Source organism: Jatropha curcas, chromosome 5, assembly GCF_041381405.1.
Source record: "Jatropha curcas cultivar XTBG-Jc1 chromosome 5, XTBG_Jcur_1.0, whole genome shotgun sequence".
Taxonomy (NCBI): Eukaryota; Viridiplantae; Streptophyta; class Magnoliopsida; order Malpighiales; family Euphorbiaceae; genus Jatropha; species Jatropha curcas.
The window spans coordinates 16740954-16766061 of NC_143155.1; positions in this window are offsets into that span (position 1 = coordinate 16740954).

Consider the following 25108-nt stretch of genomic DNA (forward strand, 5'->3'; position numbering starts at 1 on the left):
AGAGAACTATGTACAAAATACTAAAATTCGAGACGCCTGTACAATGAATTGCTCCCCTCTTTATATAGACCTCCTGGAGGAAAATCTGACTCTGTTTAGGAAATAGAATCCTTATTAAGTACAAAATCTTCTTTGGAGATCATAACTGATTAGGCCTTGGATTTCTTCTTAGTTAGGACTCTTCTCTCTTCCTAAATAGGTTTAGATCTTGTTTTGCACGTTTAGGAATATACTTGAGGCGGGCCCATGTGAGAAAAAGATTGGCTTGCATTTTTAGTTCAAGTCAGCTCTGCCTTCGTAGCACAGGCGTGCCATCTAGCATGGCTTGGGCATGCTAGAGTCTGGATTTATGAATGATTTAGCACAGGCCGTGTTCTGCAACACGCTTAGAGGACTCTTTGTGGCACGGGTGTGCACCCTAGCACGGCTAGGGCATGCTAGGCTCTGACCTTCCAAGATAGTTTTCATCACGGGCGTGCTAGGCAAACACACCCTAAGGTTCTTTTGGGCACGGGCGTGCCATATAGCCCGGGCTAGCCGTGCTAGCCCGTGACTCTCCACTTGATTTCTTTTAGTTTTAGCACAGGCGTATTATGGTGCACTAGCTTGCTCGAGCCTAAGTATTTTGCTTTGTAATGCTCTTTTCTGCGCAAAAACCTCGTAAAGTTCTCTCAGATCAAGTGGATTATGATTCAAGGAAGTTTTGAACAAAAATTATAATTAAAACGGAGTAAAAATAAATTAAAGTGATAAAATTTACTAAAATTCTAAATAGAAACTATACTAAAAATACTGTAAAAATGACACTTATCAAAATTTCCTAAACTTAAACCATTGCTTGTCCTCAAGCAACAAAACTAAAAATAAGAGAACAAAATAAACTGACAAAACTAGCTTACTATGGTTCGAGACAATTATTCATAAACTCAAAAGATATCACAATCATTAATATGTGAATAAATCAATTGTTTTCCATGCTAATTATATTTAAGCGAAAATTCAATTTTTGATAAAGCACATTCCTTGATTTAAATATAAGTTAAAAGGATTTTCAACACTAATAAATTTTCAACTTATGACAAATAGGATATGAATAATCTACAAAAATTATTTAACCTTTTTAAATAAGATGTTTAATAGCGTAAATTCGCATTCCTATATGCAAAATTAGTCATCCCTTCTCCACAATTGAAATGCATACGATTTAAAAGATCAACAGGTCTTAATTTTGGGTTGTAATGGTTTTTTTGGAGTATAAATTTAGCTAATCAAAGAAAAACGATAAAAGATAGACAAAGAGTACAACAGAATGTATAATATCCAGATTTTCATTATACCAAAACTATTTGTTTAAGAGAGTTTCTGTCTTGAATTCTTCACTAGCTCATGACTAGAGATATTTTGGCAAGGTCTTTCCATTATATTTTGATAATTTCTTCCTTGCTTTTTAAATTCCCCAAACTTGAATTCTTTTGATTGATTGCTTTTTCTATGGGGTCTTTCTCTTTTGATAATTGGTACACTTGCTAGTATCAATGAAATTTTCTCCGTTCTTGTTGTTATGTTTAATAAAAATCGAATCTTTCAATTGTACATTATTGTACTTAAGGTAGGAATTTAAATTAGTTTAATGGCTAGGCTTAATAGGGTTTGATCAATAAAAATTAGATATAGGCTTCAAATTTGTTGCAAAAGTCATATTTTTAACTTAGGTGGCCTAGGCTAAATATGAAGTTCAACAAAGAATGCCTAAATCATCTCTTTCTAAATGTAAGCATTTAAAATTTTTGCATCAAAGGGAATTCTAATTTGTTCTAGGAATACCAAAGTTAAATAACTTTAGATTAAAACATGCCTATATATCATAAATTTCACAAAAATTAATGTTTATAATCTTAGAAATAGATAGTTAAACCAATGAATCATGTTAATTCAAAAATTTAAAATTTAAAGCTTAAACATACTAGATAAGAAAATCAACTAAATTCATCACATATTACTAAATTGTGACAACCTTCAAGCCTACTTATAATTATTCCAACCATGTTAAGAAAAAATAAAATTTTAGCTAAAATTTTTCCTTCCCCCAATTTAATCAAACACATTGTCCCCAATGTGTACAAAATAAACTTACTTCCCTAAAGTTTTTGCATTAATAGAAGAAAAGAAATAAGAGAGTGGAGTAAGCATTACCAAAATTGTATTGAAAAATACAATTGAGTTGAGTGAGGAATTGTGTCATAGCTAAAAGACCAAAACAAACATTAAGAGAAAAAACTACTAAAAGATATAATAGTCAAATAAATGAAAACATTAACAAAAGAAAAATAAAAATTCAAGACAAAACAATCAGTGTATGAGAACAAAATCAAAATAGGAAAATAAATAAGGAGTCAAAATCCATCAAGACTCCGGTGGTGGAGGTGGATGTGGCTGTAAGAGCTAAATGACAGACTGGAGTTGGCCTGCAAGGTATCTATGCGAGAGTCGAGGCTCCGATGCATAATCTCGATAGATTGGAATCTGTCTGCAATCATAGATTTCATCCCGTTAAGGCGTGTGTCAAACATGTCCATTCAGGACATCATCTGTGCAAGGACTTCATCGTTGGACATGCTTGACGTTCCTTGAAAGGATGGACCAGCGTCTGAAGTACCTGCACCAGAAGAAGGAACAAAAGGTGTCGGATTACCCTCCTCCATGTTAGCATCACCTGCGTCCTCACCTTCCTCATCCTCAGAACTGTCATCTCGAGCACCCACTACCCGATATGAATCTCCAACCTTCTCAATCAGCCTCATGTGGAGCATGACATCTAAGTCTAACTTAGTGCCGCGCCCTCCTCCTACACTTTCCTAAACTGGCCTAGCCGGGTTCCATACTCTCAGGTATGCTGCAATTCGGTATATGAAACATCCCATCATAATTGCTCCTTTATCTGCTCTAGCAACCCGTGTCCACTCAAACACAACCAATAGCCCACATGCAACAAGGTCCCCTGATCAATAGCCCATAAGAAATATAATTCATTGCGGCTCAGTATATCTCAGGGCGGGGTTTCTTAATTTTGAGGCTTTTGAAACCCTAGGATTGTAATTATGTTCCCCGGTGAAATCACTCTATGCACTATGGTCAAGAAAATCAGTCGATATGTGATTTTGAGCATTGTCAGTAGGGAAACCAAATATGTGACTGACCTCATTTACAGAAAGTTCATAGTTCCTCCCAAACAACCGAAACTCAATTTTACCAGGAAAATCAAATAAATGAATAAGGGATGAAAAAGAACTCAAAAACTCTAATGTGAGAGAAGCATAAACGAGGTCTTTCATATTAATAACTTGGTTCCATCCAATTCGCCTAAGGGGTTCTATCACAGCATCCTTAAGACCTACTTACGCCAAAGCATTTTCATCAATAAATCTATTTGGTAAAATAGGTCTGAGGGATAGTTTATTATACCTCTCTTGTTGTTCTAGGGAAGCAATCTCAAATGGAGGAGGAGCAGGCGTGGGAGGAGGTGGAACCAGTGGAGGAGCAGTGGAAGATCGAGTAATTGGCCGTTGTCTAGCAGCAACCGAGGAGGCGGGTATGCTACGCTTGTATCGGGAAGGCATGGTGAAGGAGAATGGTGAGAAAATTTGGTGGGTAGTGTGTTTAATTTGAGAGAAAAGGGAGAAAAAGGAGAGAAAAAGGGAGAGAGGAGCCGTGACGACTAGGGCGTGCTGATGAGAATGAAGAATGGTTAGGGCGTGCTTCTTAAATAGAGGCGTGATTTAATGTGCCTATCTGGTCGTGGCACGGGCATGCTTCGTAGCACGGCCAGACCATGCACGCTAATTAGGCTTGAGGCGGTTTGCGGGCACGAGGGTGCTTTGTAGCACGGCTTGGGCATGCTAGCCTCTATCCTGCAAAGGAAAACTAAGCGTACCTGACACGAGCGTGCTAAGGTGCACGATCTGGGCATGCTAGCCTTTGACTTGCAAAGTGAAATTTCCCTTCTGATCACACGAGCGTGCTAAAGTGCACGGTCAGGGCGTGCTAGGCTTCAATCTGTCGAAATAAATTTTTGCTTAACCGGCATGGGCGTGCTGTCTGACACGCATAGGGCGTGCTAGTCCCTGACTTTCACAGTGTTTTTCTCCTTTCTTGATGCACGGGCGTGCTAAAGTGCACAGTCATGGCATGCTAGCCCCTGACTCTTAAAGCAAATTTTTCCTTTATGGCACACGGGCGTGCCTTGGGACACGGTCTGGGGGTGCTTAGTTGTCATATCTTGGCACGGGCGTACTTCTTAGCACGGCCTGGGCGTGTCATCCTGTGGATTTTAACTTGATCTTGAAAAATTTTGACTAAAACAAAAGAAAAATTATGGAGAAAATTTGGGAAAATTTATAACAAAAATAATAGAAATAAATGGAAACAAGAATTTGAAAAAAAGAAAAACATGGGTTGTCTCCCACAAGCGCTTTTGTTTAACGTCGTTTAAGCTCGACGCACTCAACCTAGTTTAGGTCAAATGAGACTGATGGTATTCTTGACAGGATCAAAGTTGTCATTTTGATAAACTTTCAAACATTGAGTATTAACTTTGAAACTTCGATTAGAATTATTATCCACTATTTCAATGGCCCCATGAGGAAAATTTTCTTTGATTGTGAATGGACCGGACCATCTAGAGCGCAACTTACCAGGAAATAGATAGAGTCTAGAATTATAGAGCAATACATGTTGTCCTACCTTTAGATTCCTCAGGATAATATGCTTATTATGCCATTGTTTGGTGCGATCCTTATATATTTTTGCACTCTCATAAGCATGAAGGCGCATTTCATCCATCATATTAAATTGAAGCAAATGTTTTTGACCAACTTCCTTTGTATTAAAGTTGAGAAATTGAATTGCCCAAAATGCCTTATGCTCTAACTCAACAGGAAGGTGACAAGCCTTACCATAGACCATGCGATATGGAGACATACCAATTGGTGTTTTGAACACGGTTCTGTATGCCCATTGTTGACGCGTGATTTTATGCCTCCACCTGACCCAATGATGATATGAGGACAAGGGACAAGGTATCACAATAAACCAGAAGCATTTTGAATCAAAAATTGAATCAAACCGCCCAAAGGAGCCTGACCCATGCTAGGGCTGCGTCACGCAGCTAGTACCTGCGTGACGGCACTATTAGCTGCGTCACGCAGCTCTAACAGGGCTGACACCTTTGGCGCGCGCCCGTGCAATGGCCTGCACTATTTGTATGGATACGCGGCAACTGTACGAAAAGTAAGTCGCGTCACGCGGGCTTGCGGGTGCGTTACGCAGCTCATACCTGCGTGACGCGACTGCTCTGTTGCCCTAGCCATATAAATACAACATTTTCATTTTGAAACGGGACTTTTTCTTTCTCTCATTTTTCTCTGGACTTTGATATTTTTAGGCAGAGAGACATTTGATTACGGCTAATGTTTTCCCTAAGAACTCAAGTGAGTAACCTTGAGGAAGATTAAGCCATTAGAGATAGATTAAAAATTAAAAAAAAACTCAAAAAAAAGACATTAAAAGAGAAAAAGAGAGAAAAGAAAGAAAAGAAACGTGTTCATTGCTAAAACTTGATACTAAACGCTTCAGGGATTGTGAAGTCTTGTTCCCAGATCATCAAAATCATATGCAATCCTCGAATCTGAGGGTTAGGTAATCATCTAAACCTCCCCTTTTTTTTATTTTAGTTGTTTATTTGTGAAAAATCTTATTTTCTTGGCATTTAATTAGTTTGGTGTTGATTGAACAACATTTTGCCCATTTCTGAGTGTTTCTGAGTTATATTAAACCTTTGTTGATAAAAAGAAACGTAAAAAGGACTAGTTTGAAAGGTAGTTGCGGACCAGAGCAGCCGCGTCACGCAGCTACTACTTGCGTGACGCGACTGTTCATGTCCAAAAGTCTTTAATTCGGACAGGACCACCTGCGTGACGCAGCTATTCGTGTACCCAATATATTTTTGTTCTCATATTCATAGTTAATGTGATATTTTGGATTAATAATTAATAAAACTGGGAATCTTAATAAGGCAAAAATAGTTCCGTCGCGCAGCTAGGAATTCCGTCACGCGACTGTTTTTCATAGAACACCCGCGTGACGCGACTGTTCCAATCTCCAGTAATATGATAAAAGTTGCGCCACGCGACTGTTCTTCATAGAACACCCGCGTGACGCGACTGTTCTAAAAGTCCCAGAGTGACTAAGGAAAGTTGCGCCACGCGACTGTTCTTCATAGAATACCCGCGTGACGCGACTGTTCTAAAAATTCCAGAATGAATAAGGAGAGTTGCGCCACGCGACTGTTCTTCATAGAACAGCTGCGTGACGCGACTGTCTTGGAACTCCAGAATAGTTTCCTTACTTTGTTTTAATTTCACATTACTAAATAAGTTTTAATCCTAACCCAGAAGATGATCAGTTATGGGCAAACTAAAGCTTTAATCAAACCAGATCAATTAATTATCAATGATTATGAGATTTTTTTTAGGATTTATTTCCTTTGGTTTATCGTTAATTATATTATCAAACTCGGTTTGTGGCCCGCCTTTAACCATAAGGCAAGAGCGGGTCTTTTATTATATTTGATATGCGTTATGGATGGATGGTGGATGATATGATTTATTTGCGATGAATGCAATGAATGGATTTAATTGGGACGGTTAATTAATTTTCCACATAGGAACTCGGTTCGATTTATTCGGGTTGGATTTAAATAATCGGTTTTTCTAAAATAAAATCAATTAGAAATTGTAGGTTAAAAGAGGCCGGTTTATCCGGGCGTCGGTTTCCAACGGGCCGACGTACCTAATTCCCTTACCTAGAATCGTACTTGGTACGCCTGACCAGTTTTTCAAAATAAAAGGCCTTAAAAAAATGGGTTAAAATGGAGCCACTTTTACAAAAATAAAATCAAAACGGTCCCATTGCCGAAATAATGGGTGGCGACTCAAAATAATTTATAAGACCGATTTATCGGCATCGCACATCCAAAAGAGATTTTCATCACCATTTTTCCAAAATAAATATTTTACTCTCTCCTTTTTGATTTTCTCCGAGGGAAAACAGTTTGGCGACTTCACTGGGGATTTGCACCCACTAATCCCCGGTTGTTTTTAATAAATAATTTAGTGGTTGCAATTAGGAATTGACTCTAAAAGGCTACTTTCTAAATAAAATTGGTTAGAAAAGCCGATGGAAAATTTTTTTATTGTCCATATGTGTTTAATTGTTTCCTTTTTCCTTTTAGGATCTTTGCATTCATTTGCATTCCTTGCTTCTCGCCTCATTCTACCCGTACTACCCTTTGGTACTGGTGTTAAGTTTGACGGTGGATCTAGCCTAAACCATGCGATTTAGGTGCATCCATCCGAGAATTAACATTACTACCAACCGCAAGCCTAGTACCTTAAAGGTGCGTCAAAAGGAGTAGGCCCAACAAAGCCCAAATCCTGTTTGCGGAACCCAGACTTTGTCAAGCCCAATAAGAGTAAAGCCAATGCACATAAATAAAAGCCTTAGTTACTTCCCCTAAGGTGCACTCGATTCTTTTTGCTGTTGTAATGCTACATTCATTTCCGAGAGCTTATATCGTCAATCTCAAAACCCCCTGTTGGTTGTCGAGATTAGACCAATTTCTAAGAAACAGATGTCGGAATTTATACCAATGGAATTCGTGTGTGGGAGGAATAAGGTTGGAAGGCATGCATTTCCCAACTCCCGTTCCCCTGTATGTTATAAACTGTACATATGTTGTGACATTCATGCACCATGTAACATTTTCCTTTTTCAGCCATGCATTAATAAGAGCTAATGTCCGGTATGGACATTTGACCTTGATTTTGAGACCGGACCTCAAATTCATTTCGAATAATATTATGCAATCGCTTATTGTGAATTACTGCCGGAAAGAAAAGGGAGTTATAAGGGGGTTGCAATTCCTTTGTATTTCAACATTTCTCGCATTATCTGAAAGTAAGTGAGAGATTATGACAGTTGTAATAAAATAAAAATGAAATCCTGCTTGGGACCATATGTTCCAAGGCAAAAAGTAAGGATACAAAAAAAATACACAATAAAAAGAATAATAAAATCCCGCTCGGAAATTCTTTCATTCCGAGGCAAAAGTTAGGGATTTGAGAGAAAATAGCCGATCGTAAATCCAAAAGGAACGATCGACGACAGATAATGCCTGAAATGTTTAAGTACAAAATAAGTTATTAATGTATTATTCATACCAAATTTTTGGTCCAGTCGTCAAAATCGAGATTTTATTTCCATGCTGGCTTTAGCACATTAGAAATGCATTTCTCATCCTATGTGTTTTCATTTTCACATGCATACATGCAGGTCCCTATTTAACTCAGAATTTTTTGTGTTAGAATTGATCCTTCCCGAGAAATTGCTTCGAGAGCTTGGAACCGACATCCTGGTCAGCGTCTCGTCAGAATCTCCCCAATCCCCGAATTTGCTCCAATTAGTTCAGTGAATCATTCAAGTTCATCAGATTCAGAGCCTGACTCAGATTCAGTAGAAATGGCGGATAACACAGAAAACGAGACCGGATTTTCTGAGGCTCAAATAAGAACCATTGCACAGATTGTGGCCGCTGCTCTCGCTCAAGATAGGGCCCAAAACCAGAATACTCCTCCTGGATCAAGCAGACAGCCTGTGGTGGAAGAGAGGCAAGATCCGGAACCTGTATCGGATAATGAAACTTCTGTGGGAAACGCCACATCTGTTGAGAACGACATGCTCAAACAACTTGCTGACTTGAAAGAAAAATTTGACAAGATGGCTGCAATGAAAGAGAAAGAACCTGTCACTAATTTTCACATCACTGAGTACGTTTTGCACCCAACCAGTTCAGCTTCATTTAAAACATTCAAGCATTCTGTATTTGAAGGAGACAATGACCCTCGCTCTCACTTGTCTGAATTTCTCCGAGTATCCTAGATGAACCGGTATAACGAGGAAGACGTCTTGCGTGCATTTCCGCAAACACTGCATAAAGACTATCGGAGATGGTATGATGGTCTAGATGAAGAGGTACAGAAAAATTGGATCAAGCTGCAGACAGTTTTTCTCAAGCACTTCAAAACCGAAGAGAGTGATGAGTTCAGTCTACGGGATTTAGAGAGTTTAAGACAGGGAAAAGATGAAAGTTTTTCTGATTACTACAGGAGATGGAGAACGAAGCTGTATAGGGTGCAGACAAGGCCAAAAGATAGAGAGCTGATCAGAATATTTAGCAGGAGCTTGTTGCCCTTCTTCAAGGAAAGGATGTTGACTCAGCCTCTTACCGATTTTTCTTTGGTTCAAAGTGCTAGTTTAAACATCGAGGAATTGTACAAGGAAGAAAAGAAGAGGAACAGAGGGTTCGGTAATTACCAGACTTCATATGGTGATAGAGTTGCCGGAAGCAGTAATCAGAATCAGTCAGGAGCCAATAATGCCGTAATAGGTGCAGTTAATGAGAGAACTAGGAGAGAGTTCACTGACTTAGGATGACCTTTGAGCACAGTACTGAGATCTTGTATCAAGAACGGGGTGTTGTCAAAACTGCCAGTCGATCCGACTAAACCTGTGTGAGGGAGGTATATGGACCGAAACTGTGATTACCATCAGTGCAAAGGGCATTCAACTGATGAATGTTTCAAATTAAGGCACGATATTCAACATTTGATTGACAGTGGAAAAATTACCAAACCCTCGGAAAAGGGCAAGCCAAGCACTAAGAATAATCCGCTTCCTCAATATCAGTACAATTACCCGCCTCGTAAGTCTCAGTCGGGGGGATTGGTCAATGCGATTGGGAGTGGGTTACCAGAAGAAGTGGTATTAGCTGAAGCAGAATGGGAAGAGCGGATGTGTGCCATATTGAACATATGGGACGACTGTAGCAGTGATGAGGAAGAGAAGGTGCCACTGAAGATCGAAATTGAGAAAAGTATCACTGTGAAAGTAGGTGATGTACCAGAGGATGAAGATGAACAGTTCCAGCTGGCTATTCAGAAGAGCTTAGCCGACCAAGAGGAACAATGGTATTATAGCAGTGAAGAAGAAGTGAATGAAGTAGGTGTTCAGAGCTTGACCCGCAGTGGGCGAGTGTACAATCCCGAGAGCAGTATGCAGGCCAAGGGAAAAGAGATTGCTGTTGATGGAACAAAGAAGAGAATGACAGAGAAGGGTGGAGAAGAGTCGAGTGAAAAGAAGAAAGAGGAAGAGATAGTTAAAGGGCAGAAGAAGACTGCTGAGGTGGGAGAAAGTAGTCAGAACAAGACGCTTAATGGGTTAACTGCCAGTTCGGTACTGAGTCAATTACAAAGAACTAGAGCAGACATTTCGATATGGGATTTGCTGATAGCATCTAAGGAACACAGAGAAGCTTTACTTGAAGCTATGACTTTCGTCAGAGTGCCGGCTCGAATTCAAAGTGTTGATATGATCAATGTGCTACAACGGAGGATAGGCGAAGTCACTTTCTTTGACTCAGACCTCCCACCAGAAGGAAGGAACCACTGTAACCCACTGTATATTCAGATTGCCGTCAATGGACGAGATACTAGGAATGCGATGGTGGATAATGGGTCCGCACTGTGCGTATGTCCGTTGAAAATGCTGTCCAAATTTAAAATTGAAGAGTCAGAGCTAGAACCGTCAAACATGGTGGTTAAGGCTTATGATAACACTATGCGGAACGTAAAAGGGACTTTCAAAGCGAAAATATCCACAGGTGCAGTGGAAAGCTGGGTAGACGTAGTTGTGCTAGATATTTTGGCCAACTACGCTCTTTTGTTGGGCAGGCCTTGGCTCCATCCATTAGGTGCGGTTCCATCCACTTTGCACAGAAAAGTAAAAATCCCGTGGGGTACAGACGTGGTAACCATTAATGCACAAGAGGATCTTAATGTGGCTACAGTGGAAGGTCTGGAACTGGCGCTACCGTTATCAGGTTTCCAAGTGGCAGTGATTGATGCATCCACCACCAAGAGCAAGAATGCAGTAAACAGCATGAGTCCTTTTTCGAGAAAAATGATGAAGAAGATGAATTGGCAGTACGGCAAAGGTTTAGGCCGAGAGTTGCAAGGAAGGTTCGAGCCTCTTTCATCAGCATCCGGGCAGCAAGACAAGCGCGGACTAGGGTATTCTGAAAGTAGAAAGAAAGAAAGATATGAGATTCGATCTCCGGTCAGGGGGTCAAACTTGAATCAGATTTTCTTTGTTCCACAAGCTGAAGGGGAATTTCAGAGCAGAGGAAAAACATATCCCGGCTTAGAGATATTTATGACCGATTATGAAGAGAAGCTGGTCAAGTCGCCCGAGCCTTCTTTAGAACAGCTGGTGGATGGAACCGAGTTTATGGTATGCATGACAGAAGCAAATACTGAATATGATTGGTCGAAGAAGATATCTGAGTTTGAAGACTTTTTAGGGATTGGGGATGAAGCTTCCAAGTCAGTGCAAGAGCAGAAGGCCAAGGCACGGATCCTCCAATCTGTTCTAGCTGCTGAAGATGTCGAAGAGGCAGAGAGGAAGGCAAAGAAGGCGATAGAGCAGGGAAAGACCAAGAAAGAAGCTACCCCGGCGGAAGAAGAAGGCGCAGACGCCTACGAAGTGGTCCAGGCAATAAAAGATAATTGTAATGAATGTATTGAACAGGCGGTTAATCCTGTATTTTGTTTTTCTAATGCTTGTTTTGAGAACACTATGGATGGTTTTCCTCTTTTATTTCAATCAATGGAAGTGAACTTTGACTATTTGTTTTCTTATTTTCCTGATTGTCACGTTCATGGCATTGATTATACCACTCGCATATTTGACATAAACGCATTGCATAATTTTGCATTTAATTTAAGCACCACCGAAGATCCTAAAATAATTGAAATCGGATCAGACTTCAAATCTGAACTCAGACAGGACCTTCAGGAATGTATCAAAAGAAACTCAGAGGTATTTGCCTGGAGCTACGCGGACATGCCAGTGATTGACAGATCAATAGCAGAGCACTTCATTCCTATTGATCCGAGTATTAAGCCAGTAAAGCAGAAGAGGAGAAGGGTCAGACCAGAATGGCAGGACAAGATCAAAGCTGAAGTCCAGAAACAGTTGGATGCAGGATTCTTAGAAGTAGTACACTATCCGGAGTGGTTGGCGAATATAGTCCCGGTGCTGAAGAAAGATGGCAGGATAAGGGTCTGTGTCGACTACAAGGATCTGAACAAAGCCTCGCCCAAGGATGATTTTCCACTTCCACATATAGATGTTTTGATAGACAGTGCTGCTGGGATGGGATGTTATTCTATCATGGACGGATTTTCAGGGTATAATCAGATATTGATGGCCTTAGTGGACAAACATAAGACCGCTTTCACCACAGACTTCGGGACATTTTGCTATAGAGTGATGCCATTCGGACTGAAGAATGCCGGAGCAACATATCAGAGGATGGCTACTACGTTATTTCATGATATGATCCATAAAGGATTGGAAGTGTATGTAGATGATATGGTGATCATGACAAAAACACAGGAAGAACATACAGAGATGTTGGAGAAGTTCTTCACATGGGTCAAACAATACAGTTTGAGACTTAATCCCAAGAAGTGTGTATTCGGAGTGACGAACGGAAAATTGTTAGGTTTTGTGGTAGGACCTAACAGGATTGAGGTTGACTCGGATAAAATAAAAGCCATTCAGGATATGGAACCGCCAAGGACAGAACGGCAGGTGAGAAGCTTCCTAGGTAAAATTCAGTACATCAGCAGATTTATTTCAAGATTATCCATCACCTGTGCTCCGATTTTCAAATTACTGAAAAAGAATCAGCCAGTCAAGTGGAATGAAGATTGCCAGAAAGCCTTTGACCATATAAAGAAATACTTGATGAATCCACCGGTGCTTAGTTCACCAAGACCAGGAGAACCTTTGATCTTGTACCTATCTATAGAAGATGCAGGAGTGGGAGCGATGTTGGTACAGCCGGATGCCGCTGGAGTAGAGAAAGCCGTTTACTACATCAGTAAGAAACTATTGCCTATCAAAGAGAAATACAATCTGATTGAGAAAACATGCATGGCAGTAGTGTGGTCGATAAAGAAACTGAGGTCGTATTTTGATTCTTTCAAGGTCACTTTTGTCTCCAAGATTGATCCACTGAAGTACTTGCAGAAAACGACTACTATAGAGGGACGATTGTCCAAGTGGTTGATTCAAATGTCCAGTGTGGATGCGGAATTTGTAATGAAAAAGACAGTCAAAGGTCGAGCAGTGGCGGAATTTCTAGCAGAAAACCCTGTGACAGATGACGAATCTTGGGAATTGGAGTTTCCAGATGAACATTTGCTGAATATCGACACAGGAATTTGGAGATTATACTTTGATGGATCAGCCAACAGAAACGGAGCTGGGGCTGGTATTGTTATAGAAGCACCCAATGGCGAAGTCACAACCATGTGTAAGAGGCTATTGTTCCCGATCACTAACAACATGGCAGAACATGAAGCGTGCATCATGGGAATGGAAGCTCTTCTTGCATCAGGCGCTAAGGAGGTCGAAGTAATAGGAGATTCTTTATTGGTTATCGAGCATGCCAACGAGAGATGGATGGTAGAAGAGGAAAGATTGAAGCCCTATGTTGAGTATTTGTTGAAGAAAGCAACATTGTTTGATAAGATCACTTTCACTCACATAGGAAGAACCTATAACAGAATTCCAGACGCCTTGGCAAACTTAGCGTCGGCTTGGCAGGATTTAAGCAAAGTTCCGAAGAAGCCATTTATCATCACTACAGCCAATATCCCATGCTATCAAGAACATTACGTGAATCAGGTGGAGTCGGAGGAAGAACCCTGGTTTACGGATATCCTGAGGTATATGAAAGATGGTACCTTTTCTGATGATGCGACGAAAGAAGACCGTGCTGCATTAAGGAAAATGGCTTTACGCTATGTCCTAGCTGATGGCGAACTCTACAACAAAACCTAGGATGGGATGTTGCTGCGATGCGTGAGCGAGACAGAAGGAGGGGATATAATAAGAAAAGTTCATGAAGGAGTCTGTGGTATTCATCTAAGCGGTATGAGTTTAGCAAGAAAGATCATGAGGCAAGGTTATTTTTGGATGAAGATGGAAGGCGATTGTATCCAGTATGTGCGCCATTGCAAAGCTTGCCAATATCACGACAATAGGAGCCACTTACCTGCCGTTGAACTCCATCCGACAACTCCTTCGTGGCCTTTTTCTGCATGGGGCATAGACGTCATAGGTAAAATTTCACCCGCAGCATCCAATGGTCATCAATATATATTGGTTGCAGTTGACTACTTCTCTAGATGGATCGAGGCTCAATCTTACAGAATCTTAACTGCCAAGCATGTGGCAAAGTTTATTGAACAGAACATTTTCTGTCGCTATGGCGTTCCCCATCACATAGTTACAGATAATGGTTCTCATTTTCAAGCAGAAGTTGGCCAATTGCTTTATAGATACAAGGTTGAGCATCACCATTCTTCTCCTTATCGCCCTCAGGCTAATGGTGCGGTAGAAGCTGCAAATAAGGAGATCAAAAGAATCCTGTCAAAAATGTACGAAAGGTATAGAAGCTGGGCTGAGAAACTTCCTTTCGCGCTCTGGGGGCATCGCACTACCTTCAAGGCAGTAAATGGAGCTTCCCCCTTTGAATTGGTATACGGGATGGAGGCAGTGTTGCCGGTAGAGCTCGAAAAGAAGTCTCTCAGGGTTTTGGTAGAAGCTGGTCTGACCGAAGAAGAATGGGTCAAGAAAAAGTATGAAGATCTGGCATTTTTAGACGGAAAAAGACTGAATGCTCGATTCCAGGATCAGATGAGAAAAAGGAGGATTGCTCGTTTCTACAACAAGCGGGTACATCCAAGGGCTTTAAAGAATGGAGATCTGGTGTTAATCAGGTTATTGGATCATGAAGCCCAACATCATCCTGCTAGGAAATTCAAACCCAACTGGCATGGGCCGTTCAGAATTCAGAAGCTGTTACCGAAAGGCGTTGCTGAATTAGTCACCATGGAGGGAGAACCTGTCAATCGAATCATCAATCAGGATCAAATGAAAAGATTTTATGTCTGAGATGATGATTTCGAAAAAAAAAAAAAAAAAGCTAAGTTGAAAACCCGAAAGGGCGGCTTAGCCAAGAAAAGAGCTTGCTAGGTTGAAAACCCGCAAGGGCGGCCTAGGCAAAAGTTAGAGCATGTAAAAAAAAATGCAAAATAATGATAGTAAAATCTTGGGATTAACGCGTGGTGCTTAGCTTAAATGCGGAATTCATGCTATGTGTTCGTGACAGATTAGCGACCAGTTGCTCAATGCCATCAACTTGACTCGAAGGGGAATAGACAACCAAGTAGTTAGAGCAAATGACCATTGTATTAGAATAAACTTTCTTTACTTCTGTATAATGTTGAAAAGAAGAAAGATTAATAAAGGGTTTGTGCGTTAAAATTTTTGTTTTATCCTGGAATTACGGTCGAAGAATGCAAGACCTTCCTCTCTGTTTATTTAAACAATAAAAAAAGAGACAGTGATCAGAGGGACGAACACCATTTCCTCAGCGATTTCCCTGGAAAGATCAATATAAAACCATGAATAAACCTTAGCACTTCCATAAGTCCATTAATACATAAAGGAGTTGCATATATTATTTTTATTTGATTTGTGCAGGCAATAATACGATTACTCCATTCCCTGTTGTTTCCAGGCATAAGCTTTTTGTCCTTGTAGATTAATCTTTTCTGTATGAGCTTTCATTTATTGACCCAAGGGCAGAAGCCCCAAATCACTAACACAGCAAATAATTTCGAAGGAAAAGTTTTGTTGTCTTTCATTGTCCATATGTGCAGGAATTAATAAAGACAGAATCATCAAGGCCATTGATTAAAAGAAAAGCAGATACATTTAGATAAAAGCTCATGGCTTGAACGCAAAAGAAAAACAACAAACAGTAATTTATTTTGAGGAGACCTATTAGCAAAGGTCAACCTTCATGAAGCGTGACATCATTGCGGGGTAAAGAACCAGTCGGCATATGCAGGTGTCACAGTATCCTGCATCATTCCTTCATCTAAATGCACGGTGTTTCGACTTCGCCAACGATCGGCCAAATTAGTCAACAGATGTGATGTTATCAGACCGCTCTCGAAATTGTGGGCTCGGGGAACACGCTGTATCATCCCATACTGACGACCGATCCTATCTGGGAAATAGGCCATGGAACGGTCTAGACTGGCATACAACACATAATTGAGATTCATGCTTCCAATCGTGGCCAGTCTAATTCTCCACCAAGGACAGGTCCACCGAATAATAGGGTTACCACCAAAATCGAAGCGTCTCCGAGACCGAGATTGAAAAACGGCAGGTCCATAAGTTGAAATCAAACGAGCTGGAACCGGAGGAATCAGGCTTAATTTATCCAGAGCCCAGGCTTGCAATAGCAGTGGATAGCCGCGATGATGAATATTGAAGTCAGTAATGCGAAGGGCAATATCCCTGACCCAACACATGGTTTCTCCCATGATCATCATGAAGACGGTACGATGGTATAATTGCATGTCACGAACAATGGTCAGGAGTCGGAAATCTCCAACTCCGGGTTGACGGTTCTTCATGGCATACACATTCAGCAATAAGAAACAGCAAGCTCGGATCCAGGATAGATCTAGATCATTGGACAAAACTCTGTTCAAGAAAGGTTCCAAAGGAAGACCTTGATCCACGTTTATGCCATCAGGAAGGTAAACCGGGCACAAGGCTACGATCTTAGCTAAATCATACCTAGAACCTGGGGGCAAGGCCGAGGTTTCGTTTTGCTTAGGATAATGATCCATCACAGCACACATTTCCTCATAAGTCGGAGTTACTTTAGAGTCTTCAAACCGGAAAACCATGGTGTTCAGATTGAAATGAGTAACGAGCCAAGACAAGAAACCGTGGTTAGGTTTTAGGTCTTTAAAATGTCTTAAACAGGCAAGTTGATCCATGGGAGGAATTTGCCATAGGTCGTCAGAAATGGATTGGACAAAAGATGAGACTTGGCTTTTGAAGGCCATGGAAGAAAGTCACTTAAGAAATCGATGTGCTTTGGATACTGGATGGGAAGGAGGTGCGAAGCGAAACTTATATTTATAGGAAAGTGAAGAAACCGATGGGCGAAACATCATCATCACTCAATTTAATAGTCATCGCCAGAGGTAGTTGAAAGGACAATCCTGAATAGTCCATTCGGGTCGGTAAGCATTCAAACATGCATTGATCAATAAGAAGGACGGCCTGTATAATAAGGAAGTTGAGTCTTTATGATCGCATTAACCGAGAAAGGGTGGTTGAGCCATTACGTCCGCATTCACTGAGTGGACCGCCCTATCAGGTAAGTACAACAATATGCTTTCTGTTTAGAGAGTGATTTTGTTCCATATTAAGTCTATTATTTTATTCTTTATTCATTTCATTTCACTTATTCATTTACAATAAATCGATTTACTGACTACTAATGAGATGAACCATTCTTATGAATAAATGGTATATCGCTATTTTGTGTTTGGTGTTGTGTTCGTGTTTTGTTTTTATAGGAACAAGACTTCACAGATACAAAACATAAACACACATGATAAAGTAATAAAAGCCAAGTGTTGTAAAAAAAAAAAAAAGGATGTAAATAATATCATAAAATGTTGATATAACTGTACAATCACAAAAATAAATAAATAGAAAACTAATAAATGTCCAAAAACGGGGAAGACGTGCAGCAAGACTACCGCCGCCTATGGCTAGGACCAGCGACAGTCGGAGGGGGTGGTGATGGTGGCCCGTCGTCAGAAGAAAAGCCATCCTCATCCTCATCAGAAGAGTCAAGCGGGATGCCCTCAACCTCTAGCCTCGTCCGAAGCCGCTCCACCTCCGCCTGAAGCTGGCTCACGGCACTGGACTGGCGGGACTGATGCCTCTGTAGCCTCCCGTTCTCCAGCTCCTGCAAAGACAAGCATGTATAAGAAAGGTCATCAAAATAATAAGAAGCAAAAAGGTAAAAATGTGTAAAATTCATACCAGCTCATGTCGCTCGGAGTAGAGCCGGCCGATGTAGGATCGGGCAAAGCCGAACCGCTGGCAGATCTCCTGGTATCTCTGAGCCGGCACCTGCAAACAAAAAAAATCCATTAAAAAAGATATTCAGGTAAAATACTTCTAGCTTTGTACATTCGGTTTATAACTCACATGTGTGCTATGCTCAGGGTCCAACTGTACTGGAGGAGGAGCCTGCCGCAGGTCAGCAGGAATAATGATACCAGATCCCAAGCCAAGGCCAGGATCCAACACCACCTCCATACCCGGCGAAAATGGGACATCGCCCAATACCACACCGACTGGTCCGGTAGGAGCCGCCACGCCACCGGCTTCAGCTGCTGCCTCGGCCCGGTAGTGAGCTGCGGTCTTGTGTGTCTTCCGCTCCTGCACTCAGTTACAAAGAAAGTAATACCATCAGTAAGTTGAGATAAAAAAAGAGGAGTAGTAACAGTAAACAAGGCAGAAGACCAGATGAATTACATGGGTGTACTCGAGAACCTCGGGAAGTCGAGCCTGCATCCGAGAGGCAAAGTAAGAAGGAAAATCACCGGCGGACAGGAAATCGTTCGTCGAGAAGCCTCTATACTCTACCTCCAGGTCCTCTCGGGTCAAACCCTCCAGCAGACACATATGCCGGGGAGGGGCATGAGGCACTCTCCGCTGTGCTGGAGCGATCGGGGCGTTGAAGACCCGCTCTCCAAGGAAATACCGGTCGGCCCAGTAGCCTCGCAGTAACAGCCTCGACCGGGTGTGCAACTCAGCCACCTCCCGGCCCGGATAGGTCCTCCAGGCCTCGCAATCCCATGGCTCTAAAGATAGCTGCAAAAATGATAAGAAGTCAGCATTAGTGGTGCGTCAAAATAAAGAGAGACAAGCTATAGGTTCAAAGATTCTTTCTGTACTCACATCAGATAACTCCCGATCGTTAAGGAAGCTCCGCCAGTACTCAGGATCCTCGCCACTGGCATAAGTGTGATGGCAGTGGGCCAGATAGCGAGGAATTCTCCTAGACTCGACGGGAGAGTCACCGCTAGGACCGCCCGGATAAATGCAATACTCATAAGACCACACCTGTAACAGAGACAGAAAGATAATGTCAGTTAGTTGAACAGTTGAGAATGGTGGACATAAAAAGTCAAGAGTGAAAGTGTGTTACCTCCAGAGGCCGGATGAATAGCCAGTTCGACTCACCGCTACCACGGGTCCAGACATCCAGACCGTGGTAAAGATGAGCCAAACCAAGTGTGGCCCAGTCGAAGGACCCGACCTGGCTCAGATCCCGAAGACAGGCCAGCACCGCAGGGTCTCCCTTATTCTGGGAGGTGCACAGCAACTAGGATGAAATGATATAGAATAAGAAGGACCGAGCAGCCTGGTCCCTCTCCTCGCGAGTATACGCAGGAGCAGCAGGTCGGACATCCTCTGGCAACTCTCGCCAAGCCTCCAACCGGGTCCTAATCCTCTCGGGCCAGAACCGGAAGACCATCTCATAGGACATACATCCCTGCATGGTGTACCGAGTCTGTAAGGTAACACCGAGCAAGGAGCGCACAAGCTGAGCTCCGATGGCAGCCGTCTGATATCGAGCATCCAGTGGAGGGACCGGACCAGTGAAGCGCAAGTCGGTGATAGCAGCATAATCCACGGGAGTAAGGGTCATCTCTCCGAACCCGAACACGAAAGTATGCGTGCAATCGTTCCACCGCTCCATCAATGCATATCGCATAGCGGGTGGGAAACGAGGCTGTGTGCGGCGCAATCAGGCGGCGTAATCCCCAAAACCCGCAGCAACAACTCGAGCTCGCATAGGAGGGTCCAGCAGATCCCAGAAAGCAGAAGCATCAGTAGCCGATCCGCCTGAGCGGGCCTTGCCCAGATTAACCTGTAAGAAAATTTCAATTTCAATAAATATAAGACCGATAATTGTTCATTTTCTTCTATGACAGGCGAAACAAAAGACTCGAGTTTTGGTTGGAACCATAGCTGCGTCACGCAGCTCCCAGTCGCGTCACGCGTCTACAGAGTCGCGCCACGCAGCTTTACCCAAATTACGCAATCAGAAGCATAGCCGCGTAGCGCATCTCAACACTCACGCCATGCTACTCTACAGCTGCGTCACACAACTGTTCAACATGTGTGGCCCCAAGAACGGATGCGTCACGCTACCGCGAAGCCGCGCCACGCATCTCGTTAGTCACGTTACGCAACTGTTCGAGGCCTCATTCATCGACGAACAGTCGCGTCACGCAACTGTTCTTCCTAAGAACAGCTGCGTGATGCAACTGTCGAAGGTACGCGACAGTTCAATTTTAACTTTGTTTCACTACGTTTGCATTGTTTTTGTGCAATTACAGGGCAAGATCAAGTCGTCCAGAGTTATCAACAATCAAAAGTTAAAAAATCAAGGTCTAAATGCAGTCAAAAGAAGCTGATCCTAAGGTTCAAGGCAAGCTAGGGTTTCTGGCGTCTCGCAACTGATCATGAAAGAACAGCCGCGCCACGCAACTCCTACCTGCGTGACGCGACTGCCGACGCAAGCGTAAATAATAAAAAATAAGTCCTATTGCTACAGTTACGGATCAAAAGCAGTAAAAATAGAAAATTGAAGAAATTTTGTACTTACCTCGGATCGAAAGCCACGCATCTGACTCGTTTCGTACCGGACTGGAAACTCCGAACCCGGAAATGGAAGAAGCTGCAATGGTCGCGTCCCGGGGGTCAGCGGGTTCCGGCTCACCGGCACCGGCTCACCGTCGAACGTAGGAATATCGGGCAGGGCCCCAAGAACCTCCATCTCCGGAGTATAGGCAGAAGCAGGGATTTCTGAGATTTGAGACATCTTTTCAGTTGAACGGTTCAGAGAATCTCCAATCGCTTAGGGTTTGTGAATAAGTGAAATTGAATTGATTGAGAAAGAAGTTACTTATAGTAAAACCAGCTGGGCCAAAGCCCATTCAATCGGGCCCAACAAGAAGCATTGGGCCCGTTATCCCTTTTCGAGCCCAACAAGCCTACACGGCCCATTTCAAAAGCTCACGACGGCCCATTCCGACGACGTGATGTTGATGAACGGCTCATATGCGGCTACAACTTTCATCAACTCACAGCACCGGGATCAGGAGCATCAAATTGTCTAGATTACCCTCAAGTGAGTTCCCTTTTAAATACTATATCATAAAGGATATATTCGAAAAACACAAGCAACAGCTTTTGTTAAGTCTTTCCTGCCAAAATTTTTGGTAAAATTTTCACAAAAATAACAATAACGCGTTTATAAAAAGGGAATACTTTTGGTTCTAGGCTGGAATTCCGGACTGGGGGCAAAAGTATGACCTTTTACCTTAATAAGAATTTTTGCATGGGAACATGTGATGTTCCAACACCTTTCTAACAGAAAGCGAGGTCTGTTTGTACACGGACATTGCTCTTCTTTTTCTTGTGAACAATTTCTTTCAGGCCAACCGGTAATGGTTTTTCGAAGCCGATAGGTCCTACTGATTAGTGATGGTGCATTGCGAAGCTAGTCAGAATAATTTCCAAACAGTGATGGTGTATTGCGAAGCTGTTTGAAATCTTCTTTCCCCAGTCAATGATGTTGAGTTACGAACTTGACCAGGGTAAAACCAATGTCTTTCGGGCCGATCAAACCGAGTCTCGAAGATGCCTTTTTCAAAACCGACTGGAGCCGACAAAGCCGATCAAACCGAGCTGAGTAGGTGGCCAGATTGAAGTTCTTCAAGCCGATCAAACCGAGCTTCGAAGACTTTGTCATCAAACCAATGTCTTTCGGGCCGATCAAACCGAGTCTCGAAGATGCCTTTTTCAAAACCGACTGGAGCCGACAAAGTCGATCAAACCGAGCTGAGTAGGTGGCCAGATTAAAGTTCTTCAAGCCGATCAAACCGAGCTTCGAAGACTTTGTCATCAAATCAACGTCTTTCGGGCCGATCAAACCGAGTCTCGAAGATGTCTTTTTTCAAAACCGACTGGAGCCGACAAAGCCGATCAAACCGAGCTGAGTAGGTGGCCAGATTAAAGTTCTTCAAGCCGATCAAATCGAGCTTCGAAGACTTTGTCATCAAATCAACATTTTTCAGGCCGATCAAACCGAGCTTCGAAGACGTCTCTTCAGATTACATGGAAGCCAACAAAATCGATCAAACCGAGCTTAGGAGGTGACCAGATGATTGATTCAGCATCTTTCTAAGCCGATCAAACCGAGCTTCGAGAGTTGCCTGATAGAAGGCGCGTCAATGGACCACTTTAACATTAACCGTTTATACAATTAATGATAAAGTGGGGGGGCAAACTGTTGACGCGTGATTTTATGCCTCCACCTGACCCAATGATGATATGAGGACAAGGGACAAGGTATCACAATAAACCAGAAGCGTTTTGAATCAAAAATTGAATCAAACCGCCCAAAGGAGCCTGACCCGTGCTAGTGCTGCGTCACGCAGCTAGTACCTGCGTGACGGCACTATTAGCTGCGTCAAGCAGCTCTAACAGGGCTGACACCTTTGGCGCGCGCCCGTGCAACGGCCTGCACTGTTTGTATGGATACGCGGTAACTGTACAAAAAGTAAGTCGCGTCACGCGGGCTTGTGGGTGCGTCACGCAGCTCATACCTGCGTGACGCGACTGCTCTGTTGCCCTAGCCATATAAATACAACATTTTCATTTTGAAACGGGACTTTTTCTTTCTCTCATTTTTCTCTGGACTTTGATATTTTTAGGCAGAGAGACATTTGATTACGGCTAAGGTTTTCCCTAAGAACTCAAGTGAGTAACCTTGAGGAAGATTAAGCCATTAGAGATAGATTAAAAATTTAAAAAAAAAACTCAAAAAAAAAAGACATAAAAAGAGAAAAAGAGAGAAAAGAAAGAAAAGAAACGTGTTCATTGCTAAAACTTGATACTAAACGCTTCAGGGATCGTGAAGTCTTGTTCCCAGATCATCAAAATCATATGCAATCCTCGAATCTGAGGGTTAGGTAATCATCTAAACCTCCCCTTTTTTTATTTTAGTTGTTTATTTGTGAAAAATCTTATTTTCTTGGCATTTAATTAGTTTGGTGTTGATTGAACAACATTTTGCCCATTTCTGAGTGTTTCTGAGTTATATTAAACCTTTGTTGATAAAAAGAAACATAAAAAGGACTAGTTTGAAAGGTAGTTGCGGACCAGAGCAGCCGCGTCACGCAGCTACTACCTGCGTGACGTGACTGTTCATGTCCAAAAGTCTTTAATTCGGACAGGACCACCTACGTGACGCAGCTATTCGTGTACCCAGTATATTTTTATTCTCATATTCATAGTTAATGTGATATTTTGGATTAATAATTAATAAAACTGGGAATCTTAATAAGGCAAAAATAGTTCCGTCGCGCAGCTAGGAATTCCATCATGCGACTGTTTTTCATAGAACACCCGCGTGACGCGATTGTTCCAATCTCCAGTAATATGATAAAAGTTGCGCCATGCGACTGTTCTTCATAGAACACCCGCGTGACGCGACTGTTCTAAAAGTCCCAGAGTGACTAAGGAAAGTTGCGCCACGCGACTATTCTTCATAGAATACCCGCGTGACGCAACTGTTCTAAAAATTCCAGAATGAATAAGGAGAGTTGCGCCACGCGACTGTTCTTCATAGAACAGCTGCGTGACGCGACTGTCTTGGAACTCCAGAATAGTTTCCTTACTTTGTTTTAATTTCACATTACTAAATAAGTTTTAATCCTAACCCAGAAGATGATCAGTTATAGACAAACTAAAGCTTTAATCAAACCAGATCAATTAATTATCAATGATTATGATTTTTTTTTTAGGATTTATTTCCTTTGGTTTATCGTTAATTATATTATCAAACTCGGTTTGTGGCCCGCCTTTAACCATAAGGCAAGAGCGGGTCTTTTATTATATTTGATATGCATTATGGATGGATGGTGGATGATATGATTTATTTGCGATGAATGCAATGAATGGATTTAATTGGGACGGTTAATTAATTTTCCACATAGGAACTCGGTTCGATTTATTCGGGTTGGGTTTAAATAATCGGTTTTTCTAAAATAAAATCAATTAGAAATTGTAGGTTAAAAGAGGCCGGTTTATCCAGGCGTCGGCTTCCAACGGGCCGACGTACCTAATTCCCTTACCTAGAATCGTACTTGGTACGCCTGACCAGTTTTTCAAAATAAAAGGCCTTAAAAAAATGGGTTAAAATGGAGCCACTTTTACAAAAATAAAATCAAAACGGTCCCATTGCCGAAATAATGGGTGGCGACTCAAAATAATTTATAAGACCGATTTATCGGCATCGCACATCCAAAAGAGATTTTCATCACCATTTTTCCAAAATAAATATTTTACTCTCCTTTTTGATTTTCTCCGGGGGAAAACACCCATAGAGCATCATCAAGTTTCTTGGACCAGTCTTTCCTAGATTGTCCAACAGTGGTCTCCAGGATCTTCTTGATCTCCTTATTGGTGACTTCTACTTGTCCAGTTGTTTGAGGATGATATGGAGTGCCTACACGATGAGTAACACCATACTTTGCAAGAAGGGAATCTAAATATTTGTTGCAAAAATGCTTACCTCCGTTTGTGATTATTGCCCTCGGAGTGCCATGACGTGTGAAAATATATTTCTTGATAAAATTCATTACACTTTTGGCATCATTGTTTGGAAGAGAAACAACTTTGGCCCACTTTGACACATAGTCCACCGCTACTAGAATGTATTAGTTGGAGTATGATGGTGGAAAAGGTCCCATGAAGTCCAGACCCCAGACATCGAAAATCTCAACTTCAAGAATGCTATATAAGGGCATCTCATGTCGCTTCAAAATGTTACCTAACCTTTGACAGCGATCACAAATACGTACAAAGTTAAAAGCATCTTTAAATAGATTAGGCCAATACAAACCGCTTTCCAGTATACGTGTTGCTGTCTTGTTTGCTTCAAAGTGTCTCC